Below are 19,318 nucleotides of genomic sequence, written 5' to 3'. Positions count from 1 at the left end.
CAAAGGTCTGTAAGTTTAACACATTAAATGATGTGGCTGCCTCTTTAGCTTTCATTGAATCAGTAAACATTAATTCCATTAAGTGTGAACATGTATAAGGCAATCTTTGCCTTCTCTCACCCCTTTCTGCATCCGTAATTTTATATGTTGGAAGTTTCTCCACCTATATGAAGTTAGGTGGAGCTTGAGAACTCCTGCTGGAGAAAGTTCTGAGCTGCTCAGGCTACATCTGGACAAGGAATTCTTGACATTCTTCTTTCCTAATCAGCTTGGCCAAGTTAATCACATTAGCTTCAGAGAGTGTATTTAGTCATTGTAGACCAGAACAAACAAGCTCATAGTCTAAACAAGTATTTGAGATTTCGTAGTCTGTGTGAGGCAGCAGTGAGCTCACATGGATCTGTATAATAAATCTATGGATAGCAGTACAAATTTGAGAGATAAAAATAAAAATTGAAATTTAAAGGTATAAGTAGCACAACATATGACAATAAAAATAGCAGTGGTTGGACAGGTTTCCTCTCTGCAGAATTTGAATGTTTTCTAAACAGCTTTCTTTCTTTTAAAAAATCAAGTAGAAAAAGGGGTACAGTTCATATACCATGATACATACTGTTAGGACCTGGTTCAACCCAGCTGCATTGGAAAATTCCCTGTGAGTGCCTTTAGACAGGAAGACACTAATAAAGTATGATGTCAAACAATGTATCAAAGCTAAAGAGTGTGAATTTGCCATTGTTATAATTACATAGGTAAGGTATACCCCCCCCATCCTGCCTCCCCTTCCTTCTAGCTCAACTTTCTCTTCCTGTGCTGTCATGCTCCAGCCTCTCAGTTGTATCAGAACAGTTTGTTGAGTCACTCCATAAACTAGAATCAAAGCATGGTGGAAGTTTTTATTTTAATCCAACAGTTTTCAGCAATCTAATTACCAATGGATAGCAAAAGTTAAATGGTTTTAAAGGTGCAGGGAAGGGAAGAGTTACTTAAATTTTCTTTGGCACTGGAGGAAGTGTTTATCCAAAAATATCCTGAATCTCTCAGTGATTTTTCACTAGCATTTAGCATGTTCTTGAGGCTGGAGCTCCATTTTGCAAATCTATTCACAGCTGAACATAATGGGTTCCTGTGACTGTACATGCCAGCCCTGCCTATATCCACCAGCTGTGTGTCCTTACCACCTGTCAGACACTGCAGCCCTTCTGGCCACAGCAGTGAAATGGTTAGCCTAACTGTGATCCAAAGATGCCTAAGAAATGAGCAGTTTGGAAAAAAAACAGTAACACTGACATTCCACAATCTGTGCCTCCGAAAATTTGATCACAGGCCTTCCAATATGAAGGGAGCTCATAAACAGGAGGGGGAACGGCTGTTTACAAGGGTGGATAGTGATAGGACAAGGGGGAATGGTTTAAAATTGAGACAGGGGAGGTTTACGTTAGATAGTAGGAGGAATTTTTTTCACACAGACAGTGGTGAAGCACTGGAACAGGTTGCCCAAGGAGGTTGTGGATGCCCCATCCCTGGAGGCATTCAAGGCCAGGCTGGATGTGGCTCTGAGCAGCCTGGTCTGGTGGTTGATGACCCTGCAGAGTGCAGGGGTATTGAAACTAGATGATCACTGTGGTCTCTTTCAACACAGGCTCTTTTATGATTCTGTGATCTCTGCTAGGATTTTACTTGATGTGAATGAGAGGAGACTGGCTTTAGAGAGCTGAAATAAATGGAGAAGATTGGTGTTCCATTTGCACTGTCAGATCTCTACAGCAGCAGTGATGCTTTGTTTTCACAGAACAGTTTTAAAAAGGAATGTTAGTACTTGGTTTGAGGTCTTGTTAGAAAGGTCTTTCTGCTACTTCCCCTTTGCTTCACCATTTACATATACAAGACTAGTGTAGGCAATTTCTTACTTGAACATGATGGCCTTCTGGCTCAACTGGCTTCAGAAGAGTGACAGTGGTGGCAAACCGGAGGAATGCAATGGCAGGCTATACAGTTTGCGCAGAATTTTTGGGATACCTCAGGATAAAAGGGGCTATATAAATGTAGGTCACTTTTATTAAATGCCTTGCAAATCATTTATAATGCTTTTAAATATCAGAACAGCCATACCACATCAATAACTTCTGCACATGTGTTTACTTTATTTTAGGGTTTGTCACGGTTCACAATAAATGGCTTAGATATGCTCAGTAATTCACTTATAATGAAACGTGCAAGCCTTCAATAAATGCATGTGTTACCACTGGCCTCTGATGTAAATTCCTTGCCAATTATGTATACATTAGTGATGACTGTAGCAGGCTTATAAATACTCTTTGTAATTCTTTGGCCTCAATTCTCCTTTCCCTTACATAAGTTTTATAGTAGTGTGAAATTCTAGATTCACAGACTTTAAGGCCAGGAGGGACCATTAGGTCTTCCAGCCTGACTGTTGGTGTAACAGGCCAGAGAATCGCATCCGGTTATTTAAGGATTAAGACCAAGAACCTAATAGATTTACTAAAGCACACCTTCCAGTCTGCAATGTGCAAGTGTTCAGATGAAGAACTTGAGACATGAAAAATCCATTTGTGAATTCAGAAGTTTGCTGCTGATAGTTGTTAACTATCCTCACAGTGTATCTGGTCTTCTTCTATCTGGAGTACTGTGTCCAGGTGTGGAGCCCTCAGTACAAGAAAGACATAGAGATCTTGGAAAGGGTCCAGAGGAGGGCGACTAAGATGATCAGGGGGCTGGAGCACCTCCCCTATGAGGACAGGCTGAGGGAGTTGGGCTTGTTCAGCCTGGAGAAGAGAAGGCTGCGGGGTGACCTCATTGCAGCCTATCAATACCTGAAGGGAACCTACAGCCAGGAGGGGAGTAAACTCTTCAAACGGGCTGACAACAGCAGGACTAGGGGAAATGGATCCAAGTTGAGGGAGGGAAGATTTAGGTTGGATGTTAGGGGGAAGTTCTTCACAAGGAGAGTAGTTAGGCCCTGGAACAGGCTGCCCAGGAAGGTTGTGGATGCCCCGTCCTTGGACGTGTTCAAGGCCAGGTTGGACGGGGTCCTGGGCAACCTGATCTGAATGTGTACGTTTGGTGGCCCTGCTGGGCAGGGGGGTTGGAACTACATGATCCTTGAGGTCCCTTCCAACCCGGGTGATTCTGTGATTCTGTGATTCTGTGATTCTTGTTCTACTGTATCCTGTATCACTGATTTGAACACAGAATGGTCCAAGAAGGAGGGCATCCTTAATTTTAAGCCCCAGACTAAAGCCTATCATAATAAACTACATGGAATTTGGAAAAAAATCTTGGATTAAGTCTTGTTAAATTTTTTTTTCAACAGACCTATGGACATTCTTGTTATGATAGATAAATTCTCTGCAGAAAAACGTGTGAGGGTCCTTGTCATTTAAAATTTGTTTTTAGCCTTTGAGCACATTACTGAAAGAATTCTAAGAATTTTAAAGCTTACGCATCCAGAAATTATGTTGGATTTTCAGGGACCAAGCACTTTTGTGTGTAATTACATAAGATAAAAAGCTTCTTGAGTTTTTCTAGGAATCTGAATGTATATAAAGTGTGATGAATAGTAGCTGAAGACCTTCAAAAATCTTCTCTCTTTGAGCGGATGTATCTTTTGGAAAATGCAGCCCTGATTCATGTGGTGCTTGGCAATTCTTTGCATGGAGTCATTAGAAAGGAGTAAATGTTCTGTCTTTCTGTCTTCCACCATACAAGTTTCTCACAGTTGTGAATATTTCTTTGGACATTTTACCTGATGGCAAGCATGAGTCTCTTTAGTCTCTCTTGGTTTATTCAACACTGTTAGAAAGTGTATGAGTCTCTAACAGAATGGCTTTGTTTTCTGCCAGACATATAAGCAACTACATTCTGTAGGAATGGAGGAGGAAGGAGACGGAAAGTTTAAAGGCTGAGCTGGATCTAAATGTGGTTTTGTGTTTTAGGGAATCTAAATAAGGTTAGATCTAAGGTTTAGAATATAAATAAGGTTGGATTAATCCCTAAAACAAGCTAGCTTGTTTCCACAGTTTGTAAAGATAAGTGCAGAAGATATGTCAGTGGTGGGCAGAGGAGCAGGTGGCAGCAGGACTGAGAGGCTGGACTACGTCCAGCTGGTTCCTTGGAGCCTTGTGCCAGAGCTACAGCAATAGTTAATTAATAATTAATTATAAAAAAATTAATTATTTTTAATTAAAATGTAGTAATTAAAATAATTAAATATTGTGTTAATTAAAGCATGAAGGCTTGAGATATCTGTATTCAGATACAGGTAGTGATGTGCAAATAGACCTGAATCTCCAGGAAAACGTTGAAACCTCTTTAGAATAAAAATGCAAATTTGAGATGGCATGTGTTTTTAATTGCTCTATTAGCACAAAATAAAAATGCGTATAAACTTTAGTGCTTTTAATATTACACTTAGGACTGTTTACTTGCTGAAGGTAAAGTGCTTTGAGAAGGAAAGCATACTTCCTCATAGGGGCTGCTTCCCATAATTAGTTGGAGTATGACCATTTAAATTGTAGCTCAGCAGAAATGTTTTGATTCTGTGGGGCACCAGCAGCTGAGCAACAGTGCTGCCTTTCACATCCACTTCTTAAGTGTAACAGATCATTTAGACCCTGGGTTGGCCAGGCTCACATAAACCAGGTTTACAAAGAGTTATAAAAGCTTGGCTTTCCTCCTCCCTTCTCCCCCACATTCCAATTTTTCCCCTTATAATTTTACCGCAAGGCAATGTAGTCAAGCTTTTCTTGGATCGTATGAATCTAGATCAATAAATATCAGTTGCAGAATGGGAATCTATGCACAGGCATGTGCTAGAAGGATGAAATGGTTGTGTTAGTTTAAAAGAACCTCAAAGTTTGTTTTGTTCCCTACTTGCAGGGCACAATGCCTATGTTATATAGGCAAGCTAAAGCTGGAGTGGAAAAAGAAAGTTCCTACTGCAAAAGCAGCAAAGCTGGAATGTGCTATGAAGACCCAAGATTGTTTTTCAGCTCTGTAGGTGTGAATGGTAAGCAAAATGATATTTCTGGCTGGGTAAGGGTACAGTATATTTTGGATAACCTGTATGTCAGCTGAGATAAGATAGATATAGTGTCTATAGAAAAATACAAAACTGCTCATGTAAGCAAGATGTTTGGTTCAAGAGTATACTGCCAAATGAGTCAGCCCTTACAGGGACCATGTCTGTTTTCCCCTTTGTTTTCTTATGTACCTCTCGTAAGACATAAATTATACCATGGGACCCAAATGGTGCACAAAACTTATGCCAGTTTGAGTCATTTGCAACTACCTACCTAAATTCTAACACAGGAGCAAGTGTCAGTGAACTTTAGATCAAATCCATGCTCCACGTATTGTCTCAAGTTACGGCTCTACCACTAAGCTGAACTCTGTATTCCTAATCAGAATTTCGTTTTCTCTATATTGGATTGAGATTATTGCATGGAAGTTCCTAAGAAAGTACAGTGTAATTAATTATTCTCTTGGTTGTCTCATGATATAGAAAATGCCACAATGAGGCCAAAAGTGGAAGGTATAGTCAAAAGCATTATGCTTTTTCAATTGCAATAATCCTGTAAGGATACAATCGTTTTGATCATATAATATAAAAAGAGTAACCAGAATTATCCAGAACTGTGCTTAATCAGTTAAAATGATGGAAACCTCTGAAGATTTCTAAAGAAAATAAGAAATATGGCAGTATAAGCTTGTGTAAAGGCAATTGTTTTCACAGTGAAAAGGTGCCATCATTTTTTGCTTTGAATGCAACAAGATGCAAGATTGTCAGGCAGGAATCATGGCAATGAGGTTTTACTCAACTACCTTTTGCAGACCTGTTGCATGATTCTAAGAAGTCCCTTCCCTTTTTTGTGCGGTCCCCTTTTATTTTAGAAATTGAGAAAGTTTTAGAAATTGAGAGTTTGTTTTTTAAAGATGGAATGGGTCATTCTCTTTATCTCACCCAACTTCCTGCATAAAGCAATCATAGAATTCTATTTAGGATTTACTACTCCCTTTGAAAGCACTGTACAAGCCTTGGCGAGATGCAGCTGTATGCATGATGATGTAAGTGGGCTGCACACTGATACAGCTTCTGTTCTTCCACACGACAAGGAGCAACAAATCATATATGTTTAGAGAGAAAAGGGTGAGCAGGACTTTCTGGCTTCCTTGGTATATCTCTCCCACAGTGTGTGACACACAAAGACAATTGTTGTATGGAAATACATCTTATTTGTCAGGAATAATTTTATCCTGAAAAGGTTCTTTTTTTTTTTTTTCCTCCATTAATTAACAAGCTTTAGTCTAGTCATATAAAAATGTCATCAAAAGTGTTTTCTCACTTCATCATTAGTTTCACTAGGAATAAAGGTACTTCTGCATAAACTTATTCTAATTTTTATCTATACTGTCTTGTAGGATTTATATTTATATACTACATAATCATGGCTTTGTATGTGCATTATTATATACTTGTATCAGATCGTGCTAATCAGAGATAGGTGTGTGTGTGTCTCCCTCTCTGTCTTTCTCCTGCACACACGTGTTCCAAACCTGAGTTTTGCAGGGCTCAGTAAAACTCAGGAAAAAACCTCACCTTAATGAATGCCAGATGAGATCTTCAGAACCCAAGCCTGATGAATTGTGCGAGACTTTCCACATGCTGATAACATAATGCATATATGTAAATTAGCACTTAGAAGATGTCTGGAGTTACATGCCTTCAATAAAACTGCAAGATCTTTCACTGTAATCCCCACGTTCTAGGATGCATGAAGCAGAATTGAGAAATTGTGTGCTAGAGTGGTACAGCACATCTGGCTTCCAGCTCCAAAGTCGTTGTGAGAGTGTGCTGTTAATAGAAAAGTCAGTAGCCACCAGTTTCTACATCTCAGATGGAGGTACTTTGCTTTTTTACTTAAGTCCAGAAGATGCCTCTAGTTTGGAAAGATTCCAACTGAACATAATTTACATTTTATTGTAAAATTGTTTTTTTTTCTTCTGATACCAAATGAAAACACCACAACTTGAAGAACACGTTTCAGTAGAAAAAGGGTCTTAAAATCAATTTCAAAACCAAACTAACATCCAACCTCTTCATTCCACTCTACCTTCTATTTTTGCAGTAGAACAAGAGTACTTGTTACAAGAGTTCTTATTACTGTTTTCCACCTGCGTTGGGAAGACCTCATCATGCGTGGGGGCTCAGTGCAATCCCTCCTGCACCTCAGCCCTATGGTGCCAACTGCAGAGTACATAAGAACAGTGCAGAGGCTCAGACCTAACACAAAGGAGTCTAAGCAACAGACATGGAGGTTGCTGAAGACCAACAAATGCATTTTGTAGCAGCTAATATGCTCTTTTGTCCTGAGTTTTGTCCAAATTCAGATTGATAGATGCCAGAAGCACCCATTAAAAAGCATCACATCTACTTATAACTGAGCACCATCAGAGCTGAGAGGGGACCTGAAGAACTGTGACAATGTGCTGTAGGAGCTGGCTAGTAGCCTTGACAGAATCCAACAGCAACAAGATAAGGTTATCTCAGATAAACTCAGATAAACAAATTTATCAAGAAACTTCTTCATTTTCTTCTTGCTGCATCTCACTGCCTGTTCCGATGTTTCTCACGATTGCTCAGAGTCCCATGTTGTAAGGAATTATGAGGAAAGGGAGCTCCAGTTTTTGCAACAGAGTTGCAGAAGTTCTGATCTATTTTCAGCAGGATGCTCCTGAACTTTATTGCTCCAGTAAGGCCACTGTTACTGTGACCAGTAACCCAGAACTATAGTCCAGGCACTGGGGAAGAAGGACGTGCCTACAACACAGACTTAGAAAATGAAGATGTGGATTTATATTTTTAAAAGTATAGGGTACCACAGAGATGGCAGAATATTTTTTCAGTATAGGTTAATGAGGAGTGTGAATGGAATACCTGAAAATATACAACTAATGGAGCAGACACCAAACTATTGCCTTGAATATCTTTTTAGGTTCACATTTATTAAATAGTAATAATAATAATAATAATAAACAGACATAAAATTATGAAAAAGCATTACATTAGCATCCCAGTTCAGTCAGTTTGGGAACATATAGTTCACTGAACTAATCTGAACTGCTCATGGAGATGATGAGAGCTCAGCTGTATGCCAATTTTGCAGTTTACAGTCTTGAGGGAACTGAAAGATTTACTCTGATCATTACTCTGATTTTGACTGAGCTTCAGATAGAATCTTGCTTGATTTCACTGAGATCTGACAAGGCTGCTGTACTTGCCTGGAAGGGGCTGAAAATGTTTGCTGTAAGAGCTGATGTTATTATCACTGATGCTGGATAGCCCATGTAAGTGTGGAGCACAGATGTGCAGCCTCATATCTATCTTGACAGAGGTTCTTTTGGGAACCAGAATAATGAAAGAAGGAATAGAGTATAGTCCCCACTAGTAATCTCCAGAAGCTGTTGTATTTTCTCACCAGATGTGCTTTTCTAGGCTCCTCTAATCCTTAGCTTGGTAATGGTTTCCAAAGACCACAGTGCAAACCTTTATATTTTAGGAGAATCCACTGTGCTAAAAACAGGTCTCAGACTGAGATTTCCAAAGTAATCTGGAGGTTTCAGGCACACTGTTCCCATTAATTTAAATAACAATATTCTTAGGCCTTCAAAATTGCTAACCTTAAATTTTATGCTGCTGCAATTCCCTAATTCACACACAGCAGATAAACTGCAAGTGTTTTCCAGGCACCAGTCTATGTGTTCCAGTTGCTCCCCCTGAAAAGCACTGCTCCTCCTGAACAATCAGCCCCCTCTGGAAGTGCCGGTCCACAGCCCTCCTGGAGCTAAGTAACCTGGATTTTTGACCTCCTGCCAGCTCCTCAGCTCTTTCAGGCAAGTTAGTACTTGGGAAGGGACGTGGAAAATATAAATTAGACACCCTGAGCAAGAAAAGCGTCCTCAAGTCTGACTGTTTGCATCTGAGAATCCAGGGGAATATGCAAAGCACAGTCTGTTTATGCAAGTTCGTAACTAGAATAGCCATGAAAAGGAAAGCTGTGAGGAGCAGTTCTGATCATAAGCAAAACAAACCTAATAATTGCTTTGCCTCATTCACATCTGATTTGAGATTCAGTGGGAAAGAGGATCTGTGTACAGTTCTGTTTGAGATGTACAAGGCCTTCTTCTAGCTGAAATCACTCTACAAAGTGGGGGCAGGAATAAAACAGCACTGACAGGTCAGAGATTGAAACACCAAATTTTTGCTTTTTGTAATCCTGCACCACTGTCAGGGCGCACCATCCTGTTCTGAAGTTGCTACAGTTACAAGCTGATAGCTGGAACTGCCGGGATTCAGGTTACTCCAAGTATTCTGAAGACAATCATTAGAAACATTGTTGCCCTGTGCCGGGATTTCCTGTCTTCTTGTTTCTAGAAGTGAAAATGTTTATACCAACACATATAAATGCATTCCAACAATTCCTGAGGAAGGCATTTGCTTGGATAAACTCCTAATTAAATACAAATTGATCTATTTCCATTTACCAATTTAAACAAGTCAGGCTCTGACTAAGCCAGATCCAAGAAGGATCCAAGGAGGAACTGGATTCACCTGATCCCACCCAGCGTAGTTACCTGATTGAAGGCCATTTCTCACAGCTGTTGTGGCTGAGCCACAGAGTTGGGGGTTACTATAGATACCTCTAAGTGGAATGTCTCACTTGTGAGGTTGGTGATTTGTATTTTACATACAAAATATGACAATTTGCCAAATGTGTTCAAGCCAGAAAACCTAACTCAGACAGAGGTTGGGGCGTTTTTTACTCAAAATTACTGATGATTATTCTTTTGTCATGCCATAGTTATAAGCAAATTCAAATAGGGATATAGCCACATTTTTCTTTGTTTAATTCACTGAGCAGCATTTTCTTAAATTCTGTTGCACGTATTGCCATGCGTTGGAAAACAAATTGTAACAATAGTGACTCTACAAATGTGCTGAGGGTAAGCAGAGACCAAGGAACAGGAAAATACTTAATTTGAACTGCATGGCAGTTCACTGCCCAGCATCAAAATGCTGCAGTGATCACGCTGCTCAGATTCTGTAATTTTTTGTTTCCATCTCTTAATATGCCATTATTTCGATGCAGATATGATGCTGTATAGCAGTAGCACTGTAAGAGCCACAGATAAAACTCAGTGAGAGGTATTTTAGAAAAAAATAAGAATAAAAAATAATAATAATAAAAAAGCACATGCTCTGCAGAGCTTGCTGCCTAAAATCCCAGCTGTGCAACCTGTGGTAAACTTCAATGCTCCACTGACATCACTGGGAAAATTAAAAATGTGCTTGCTCTCATTGCAGTCCATCTTATCTAACCCCTTACGTAAGTTGAACAGAGAGGCTACATATTTTGCTGAGTAGAGACAGCAGGCTGAATTGGGACCCCAGAGATGGTTGGATGGATAGTTTGTTCAGGATTGTACCGAGCCCTTTTCCTGCTCCTTCATGATCAAGTAATGTTCTTGTGGCAACCACAATAATTCCCTGCAGGGAGTAGGGATATTAAGAAAGTATGTTTAGAGTCTCTTAATGTAATTTAGCAGCAGGAAACTAGGAAGGAGTGCCAGAACCATGTGAATAGCCAGTTCTGTGTGCACGACTTGCAAATATTCCACCTAGGCCACAACAGGACGATTGCTGCTTCATTTGAATTTATTGCTAAAAAGTGTTTGTCTACAAGTACGTTCCACACCTGATTTAAGGCTTTTCTTTTCCATGTGACTTACATAATAGTGAATTTACTGTTCAAATATTGTTAATGAAGATTAGTATTTTTTTCACTGAAAACTCATGCTGGACTTTCCAATTATTTGCATATTTAAGCTCTGTAACAGTTCCAAGCCAAAAGCACTTATTTCCTAAGGCTAAGTAGGTCTGTTATGTGACAGTATTCCCAACTCCTTTCAGTGCTGAATGTGTTATACAGCAGATTTGTGCACCTGAATACCATGGAATTGTCCTCCTTTCAGCTCTGTGGTAAACCAGCCATAAAATTTTTCATTGTAACAGCCATTAACTTGACTTAATCAATGAGAAAAACTCTTGTAAGTACTCAAGTACAGTGAAGAGATAGCATCTATCTTGAAGAGCTTGCAGTGAGTGGGTGACCTGGGCCAGAGAAGATGAAAGGCACTGAAGTGAAGAGAGTGAAGAGAAGAGAGCTGAAGTGACTTGTCCTGGGTCATGGAGTGATTCAGTGGGTGGCTTGCTCCTTAGTGAGAGCGACTCAGGCCTTTCATCATGTTGTTCCACTCACTATCATACTGCATACTGGCTAAAGGAAAATGATAACAGTAATTAGTTATAGAACATTAACACAGCAGTGTAGGCAGCAAGTACAAAATGACAAAACAAAACCAGTCAACCAAATAAAAAATAAAAAAAAAAACAAAAAACCACCACCAACAACAAAAAGAACCCCAAACAATCCTCGCATGTCCTTAAAAAGCTGATAAACCTGTCAAGATAAATTTATCCCTCTTTTGCCCTCAAAGACAAGACATGAGGGATGAATTTGGCCCCATTATATTCAATTTGTCCTCAATTTGCTAAGCTTATTAATTTGCTCTTGTTTTACTCTCTGTTAACTGAGAAACAGCAGCCCTTTTGCAGTAGGCATTAGAGGCAGGAAATCTCTGGGTATGTTTCTAATTGTCAGAATTTCTTTCCCTCTTTCTGCTGTTCCTGTTCTTAAGAAAGCAAGAGAGGGTGGCCTGAGCATGAGGTGCCACTAGGGAAACAGAAAAGAGTATCAAGGTCAGGGTGAAAACCACACAAGAAGCAGGAAGAGATGCTTGCAGTTAGGTTCATGACCTTTCTATTTATTCTGATTGTCCAGGATTAGGAGGAAGGGGGTAGAGAAGGAGAAATAGGAAGTGATCATTAAAGCAGATGTGTGCATAACCCCTGCTAAAAAACATCAGAGAGCTATGCAAGCTGCATTGAAGGTGCTGAAAATCATAAGGTTCCTACTGCTGAACATCTGGGAAAATCAGAGGTGTGTCTGGTCTTTGTTCCCAGGCAGCTAAGATTATTCCAACAGGTAAAGGGTATAGCGTGGGTTTCAAAAGGAGATCTGAACCACAGAAAAGATTTGAAACTTGTGTAGTTATTTGGGAAAACAAAACAAAACAAAAAGCCAACAATTCAACAGCATTAAAATATGTTTAGAACAGATCAGTAGTCTTCATAATCATTAAAATAGAAATTCTTACCAAATACAGACATTTAAGTTTTACAAAAAAGCTCACAGTAACTAGTCTTAGTGAGAGTCTTTCTCATCAAGACACTTGCATTCACCAGTTCTCTCTGTATTCTGATGTGAATGTAGTAATGTACACGTGCTTGTCCACAAATATGCAAACTGTAAACTGTGACCAGGTCAGAGTGCTGTTTAATTTTGTCCAGGCTTGCTCAGGTCTCAGACATTTCAGTTTACTTGCATTCCTGAAGAAGATAGAATCTTTTTTTCCAGTGCCTTGGGGAACAGTTTTTGTGCGTTACCATGAACTAAGAGGGTAAAAATATGTTATAAAATTCAAGTACAATCTTTGCCTTATTTGATCACATGTGTAGCTGCATAGCTGTTTTAAATATTCCAATCTTGAAATAAAGCTGTAAAACTCAGTGGTTCTGAGGTTGTAGGTGATAGATTACTGCAGTTGAGAGATCCTTGACAGAATGACTGCTCTGTTAAATCTCTGATGGTTTCCTAGGAGGATGGAAGGAATGACAGTTTTTTGAGTGGTGTACTGGTTAATAAAATTTAATAAAAGTTGGTGGACTGCCTGTTCACATAGCACTGCGCATTGCACTGTCACCTGTATTGTACTCTGAACCACTTTCAAATCCTTCCTGTTTTGGTAAAATATCCTAAGAAGCTACAAAGCAGTTTGCAGCCAAGTTTACACTTGGTTTTATGGCCAGCTCTGGAAGTTGTAGGGACTTAATTGTAGAGGCAATAAAAAACTGAAGGGACAACCACAACTAGTAGAAAATGAGTGTGTAAAATATGTAAATGGAAAGAATTGCTAAGATACTGATGTTCTGCTGTAAGTAACTGTTAGGCAAGCAGCTACTCCATGTGCAGTCAGGATGCTCCAGAATTCAGCAGTCTTCTCAGATTCTGTGTGTGATATCCTTGAGTGCTTCACTTGTGCACGAGTTTAGAAATGAAGGAGATGATGTCCAGGTGATTTTTTGTTGACATCAGAGAAGCCAGCATCCTAGCGGAGGGATTTCTGTGAGCTCTCCGCTTGGACATCAAAGCAACACTTGCTGCAGCTGGATTTACAGAATGAATTATAGAACACTCCCTCTGGCAGACGTCTGCCTGAATTATGGCCTTTACCAGCTCTGAAGATGAAAACACAATTTTACAAGGATAGTGGAATGAACTGGCAAATGCAGTGTACTGCTGTATTGTACTCAGAGAAAGGGCCAAGATTAAAACAAATGCAGGAAGAGATGTCTTATTCTGTGAGGGCCTTGCATGATACCTTCAGATACTGATGGACCATTATTACTCACTTTTTTAAGTTTATTCTTTCCCCATTTTCCAGCTCCCAGCACTTTTCTTTGTTTATGCAGCTGGCTTAGTGCTTCCATTTCCTTTGTACTGTTCAATATCGCGCTGTTCCAGTGCAAATGTCTCACAAAATTTGTAAAATATCAGAAGTGATCTCCAAATAGGATTTTTCTTGACTCATTACAAATCTTTTTTCATGTTTCCTTTCCTACTACTACCTCCAAGTTGTATTCTGACAACCCAACAATGTTCATATAGATTCAGTGAAGATTATGTCTACTGAAAAATTGCATACTGTGATTATCATTTGAAAGGCACTGATAAAGGATCAGAGTCTGTGTAGAGAGAGAAGTTACCTATGAGAAACGACATGAAGCAGTGAGTCCTGAGTCAAAGACACAACAGGCATGGAGATAAAGACCCAATTGTTTCATGTGGCTGTAGCCTGAAAATTATTACGTTCTTAAAAATCAAGGAAGGAAATTATATTTTCCAGAGATGTCCTCAAAAGGACATCTTTGTCCTTTTGATCCATGTCCACAGTGGGAAAACCTTCACATATTGCTTTTTTTTTTACTAATTTTTTACTAACCTCAACCTACCAAAGATAGCAATCAAAAGAATCCTTATGACCTTCATCTAGTAGAAAAGTAGGCAGTGCCAGGAAGTCTTCCTCAGAACTGAGTCTCAGTTCTCTATACTGTTTGACTGCTGGTAAAATTCCTGCCACAGTTCCACTTCTGTTACTTGGAGATGTCCTATGTGATTACTGGGAATGGTTCAGGAGCTAGCAGTTAGCAACAAATAGTTAGGATATTGCCACCAGTTACAGGGTTAGTGAAGATAATAGCACTGATGAGAGGTGCTCCATGCTAGCTGACATTAGTGCCCAATAATAGACTTGGGTATATTTCTTGCCCTGAAAGAAACCCACCTGAGTACATATTAACCATCTTGGTCAAGCCACATGCTGACTTAAAATCAATCTAAATAGCAACAAGTCAGAGCTAGTTTACTTAGAATCATAGAATGATAGAGTCACCGAGGATGGAAAAGACCTCCAAGATCATCTAGTCCACCTTACCATAAATATGTCCACCATGTCCCTGTGTGCCACATATCCACACTTCTTGAACATCTCCAGGGATGGTGATTTGCACCTCCCTTAGCAGCCTGTTGCAAAATATCCCATAGTTGCCTGATTTGCCAAAGACAGCAGTGCCTTACTAAAATGGACATGAAAATTACAAAAAAAAAGAAAAAAAAAAAAAGAAAAAAAAAAGAACACAATAATATACCTTCTCTCAGTAAGAAAGGCCTCTAGGCCTCTATTTGGCAGTATGTTAAATGTCAAATAGTCTGCATTCAGCAAGAAAAAGATCGGTGTTCACTGTCAGATCACACAGAGGTAAATTGCATGCTTCTGAGGAAATCTGTTGTGCTTAGTAACACATAAATGATAGTGACAAGGCTGGAAAAGGAGCATTGAAAAAGAAGTCTGTGATCTGAGTTACCTTGGATCTCTACTGGTTGCTTCCACTGGTGTGCTTGCTGTCTGACCTTACGCTTATCCTTCAGGGCCTGTAAGGTAATTTTCTTGTTATTAGAACACAGCTGTGACATCCTGAATTTACATTCCTAAAGATGAAAGTCCTTGTTTATCCACAAAGCATTTCCAGTGTAGGAAATGCCAGCATTTTCCTTACAGAGCCTTGCCAGCATAACTTAAATTGGAGTAACTGCTTCTATAGCAATGATGCCTAATTCAGTTTCCATGACTTATTCACTAGCAATGATTTTGACGGAGAATTATCTGCTAGGCTATCTAACTTAATTGTACTTTTCCAGACAGTTGGAAATTGAATATCTGGTGCAGACGTTTGTCTAAGATAAAGCCATCTGTAGCCAGGATCTGAACCTAGCTGGTAATCATCCTTAGTCAGGACTGAGCTCTGTTCCACTGCCACCCTTGTAAGTCACCATGTCACTCATAATGTTGAAATGAAGCATATAATGAAAGGTCACATCTTTTTTGTCACTTCATGAATCATTAGATAAAGTGGAAGAAGTAAGGAAGTACTTTTTCCTATACCCAACACCAAAAAGTATGTGCTTGGAAAAAAGCTTACTTCCCCTCTGCCTGAATATTCTATTTCAGCAGCTACCATTAGAGGCTTTGCATTGTGAAAGTTGCAGCAATAATATCAGCTGTTGCAACATGGAGCCAACAGGCAGTGTGTGTAGGATGGCAGAGGAGGTAAAAGTTCCATACATTTTGAATGTATGAGAGTAGATTCACTGAAAACTGAGAATGTGTCAGTCAGGGGCCTACAGCTCAAAGCAAGAATGTCCTTGCTGCCCTGTTGCAGTCCCCCCAAAGTGAATGGCAGCATTGGAAGATAAGCAAAGTACTAGCTGGTACTTTGGAAAGGAGAAAGGAAAGGGAAAGGAGAGCAGGGATAAAGTTACCAGTATAAAGGAGAGCAAGTAAACTTTCTTGGGAAGGTAAAATAGGGTTTGGGCTGTTTAGAAACATGACAATGATTCAGAGTATGTTGGTGGAAGTAGGTAAATAAAGGGAGGAGAGGGAACGGCACCTGACAGAATAACTAGAATTGGCAATAGGTTTAATGACCCTTGCAGCTGAGATCAGCGAAGACATGCCTTATACTCTCAAGTGCAGTTGCCAGCAGTACCTAGTGGAAAATGGTGTTAAATGAACTGTTAACTTGAGACTGTTTCCAAGTGCTCAGACTCCAGGCTGTCTGAAAGTTGCCCTGAGGAATGGCACTGATGGGCTACACAGCTACTGTCAGTAAGGAGGCCAAGGCCTGAATGTGTCTTTCCCTCTTGGGGTGGTCTCCTTGGACTCAGGGATCTGTGTGTGTGGCAGAGACCCACTCCCTGCCTCTGCTTGTCTTGTACATATTCTGCAGACAGAAAGCTTCTGTCTGCAGACTTGTTAAACTGGCATCTTCTATCAGCTGTAGATTCACTAAAAGAAACAAGTTAAAGGGGAGAGTTTATTTTGCCGATGCTCTTTATTTTAATCATACAAAGAAAATGACAATTTTTATATAGAAGCCATTAGGGATGCAAGAGGCATCAGTTCCTAGCTCTGGGGTTCTTTCTTTTAATCAGACTGTGGCAATGCAAATACAGCCCGTCGTGATATTTATATCTTGAATTCTCACATTCAACACATTACTAACACACTGATGGGCTCCTTGTTCTTCATTTGTCTATTTCCTTAAACTTTCTGCCCCCTTTTTTACTATTATTATTTTTTCTGTCATGTGTGCAGTTCTTGAAGGTCAATCAGACGTCACGGATAGAGCCATTCTGTTCAGGGGCTCGCAAGCAGCTTGTTTATGAATGAAGAAGGCTTTGTGAACTTCCAGGGACCTGCTGGGCTTTTTTATAAAACTACCAGTGGGACAAGAAGCTTGGGAAAGTAAAGGCCTCTTACGGAAACAGAAAGTAGAGGCTCACTGCCAAAAAACCTGGGCTGACATTCCAGTTTTTCAGAATTATGTCCAACAAGCTTCTAGAAAACAAATCAGGTAGCCACATATCCAGGACTCAAGCCTGGCACACGTGAGCACAGGTAGTGTGTATGCTGGGAGACTGCCACTGCAAGTGATTAAGTCAAGATTTGAACATAAACATACATAAAATGAATAGATCAGGAAGCCTAACGCTTTTGTGAAATAGAAAACCGAAGGATGAACACAGCTTCAAGGAAATCCACTAAGGGGCTGTATTTGGAGCACAGGCTATCTCCAGTGAGGGAGATTCCACAACCTCTCTTGGCATCCTGTTCCAGTGCTTTGTAATCCTCAAGGTAAAGAAGTTTTTCTTCGTGTTCATGTGGAACTTTCTATGTTCCAGTTTGTGCTCATTGCCCCTTGTCCTATGGCTGGGCATTGTTGAAAAGAGCCTGGCCCCATCCACTTAACTTTTGCCCATTATATATTTATAAGCATTGATAAGATGTCATTCATCTCTTCTCCAGATTCAACAGACCCAGGTCTCTCAGCCCGTCCTTGTAAGGCAGATTCCCCAGGCCCCTCATCATCTTTGTGGCCCTTCATTGGACTCTGCAATAGTTCTCTGTCTTATTTCAGCTGGAAATCTCAGAACTGGACCCAATACTCCAGATGTGGCCCCAGCGAGGCTTAGTAGAGGAGGGAGATTACCTCCCTCGACCTGCCAACCACTCTCTTTTTAATGCACCCTGGGATACCATTGGCCTTCTTGGCCTCATGGACACTTTTCTGGTTCATAGCCAACCTGCTGTCTACCAGGACACCAAGGTCCTTGTCTGCAGAGCTTCTTCCCAGCAGATCAACCCCTCACCTGTACGGGTGAATGTGGTTATTCAATAGAAGATGCATATTGCTCTAATACTGATGGTCATATATTATTTTTACCAAATATCTATTTCCTGTGTTTAAATAAGTGTATCATACAACTGAAAATATGATCTTTAGTTAGAGACATACATAAACACTTCTATAAAAATTAAAAGTGTAGATATCTCAAAATGAAGACAGAGGAAAACAACAGTTTTGTCTTTAGTGCTGTATCCAGCTCCTCTAATTCTGAGGTGAATATTTTCTTAGTTTTGATATCCAGAATAACCCATGAGGTCACTGAATGCTTGTATAGCTTTTACATCCCAGGTTTAGTAAATTCAGTGTCATTTTACACTGAGATTTGGGTAGCTGTGATGAGACCTCTTCAGCTGCTATCACCCCCATAGAACTTCCTGATTTTGAAAATATCCAAGATGATGAAATTTTAGTTTGAGAAATAATCAGGGTGTTTTGGGTGTGGGAGGGTTAGTGGCAGAAAGGCAAAGTGAAAATATCAGAAGATAAGGAATTGGAAAATTCGTTACTCAGTTTGTTCTTGAATTTCTACTCTGTTCATTCTGTTGCAAATTAGCAGCATTCCAACTGCCATTGCTGGGATGGTGCCAGCAAGGAACAGAGAGGTCCACAAGTTGTTCTGCCTGTTCACTTTTCTACACGTTTCATTGTTGGATCAGCATTGCGCTGTTAAGGGTTTCTTAGGGGAGCAGGTTAATACCACCTGTGATACTACCTGCCTTACAGTAGCAGTTGGAAATGCGCTACTGCCCAGAGCTGTCAAACCCAAGCATGCACCCGCTTCTTACTTATCTTAGGCAGTAGTTGAACAATTGGTAATGATCTGTTAGAATCTCTTGGAGCGTGTAGGCCTCTTATTTAATTTGCATCCCTCTTGCATTTAGCTGAAGAAAGAGTAGCAAAATCTTTTAGCTGGCCTACATTTCTATTATTTATATTAAAAATTAGTTGCTGGTACAGAGTAAGCCAGATTTTTTATCAGAATGTTCATTCTCTATTCCAGTTCCTCTGGGGAAGAGCTGATGCCTTTCTTGAGTACAGGCACAGGAACATACAGCAGTGTAATACAGAGGTCTAAGCCTGGCCTCAGTTTTTTTCTCTGCTGGTCGGCTGTGCAGACGGTGGGTTCTACATGCAGCCTTTCTCTGTATGTCTGGCATTTTATTAAGCAGTGGTAATGATGACAAAATGAAGAAAACAAACCAGTACTCTCCAAAGCTCCAGGACATTAAATAGCTAGCATGGTTTGAGAATGCTTGCGAAAATAAAAGGAATAATTTTTTGGTTACAGATACTTCTGTTTATTCGTCCAAG

The 19,318-nt window shown here is 40.0% G+C and overlaps 1 protein-coding gene across 1 annotated transcript in view; it reads left to right on the top strand.

Moving 5' to 3' along the window:
* The first annotated feature begins 4,899 nt into the window (after positions 1-4,899).
* MAPK8 (mitogen-activated protein kinase 8) overlaps positions 4,900-19,318 on the top strand; it is a 185,648-nt gene continuing 171,229 nt past the window's right edge. Inside the window, exon 1 of the mRNA XM_052677723.1 lies at positions 4,900-5,029. The gene's annotated coding sequence lies outside the window, so the exon portion shown is untranslated. The remainder of the gene's footprint in view (positions 5,030-19,318) is intronic.

Source organism: Tympanuchus pallidicinctus, unplaced genomic scaffold (genome assembly GCF_026119805.1).
Source record: "Tympanuchus pallidicinctus isolate F22 unplaced genomic scaffold, pur_lepc_1.0 scaffold16, whole genome shotgun sequence".
NCBI classification, from domain to species: Eukaryota; Metazoa; Chordata; class Aves; order Galliformes; family Phasianidae; genus Tympanuchus; species Tympanuchus pallidicinctus.
The sequence above is the reverse complement of the archived record's forward strand: the minus strand, read 5'-3'. Positions and strand labels throughout refer to the sequence as shown.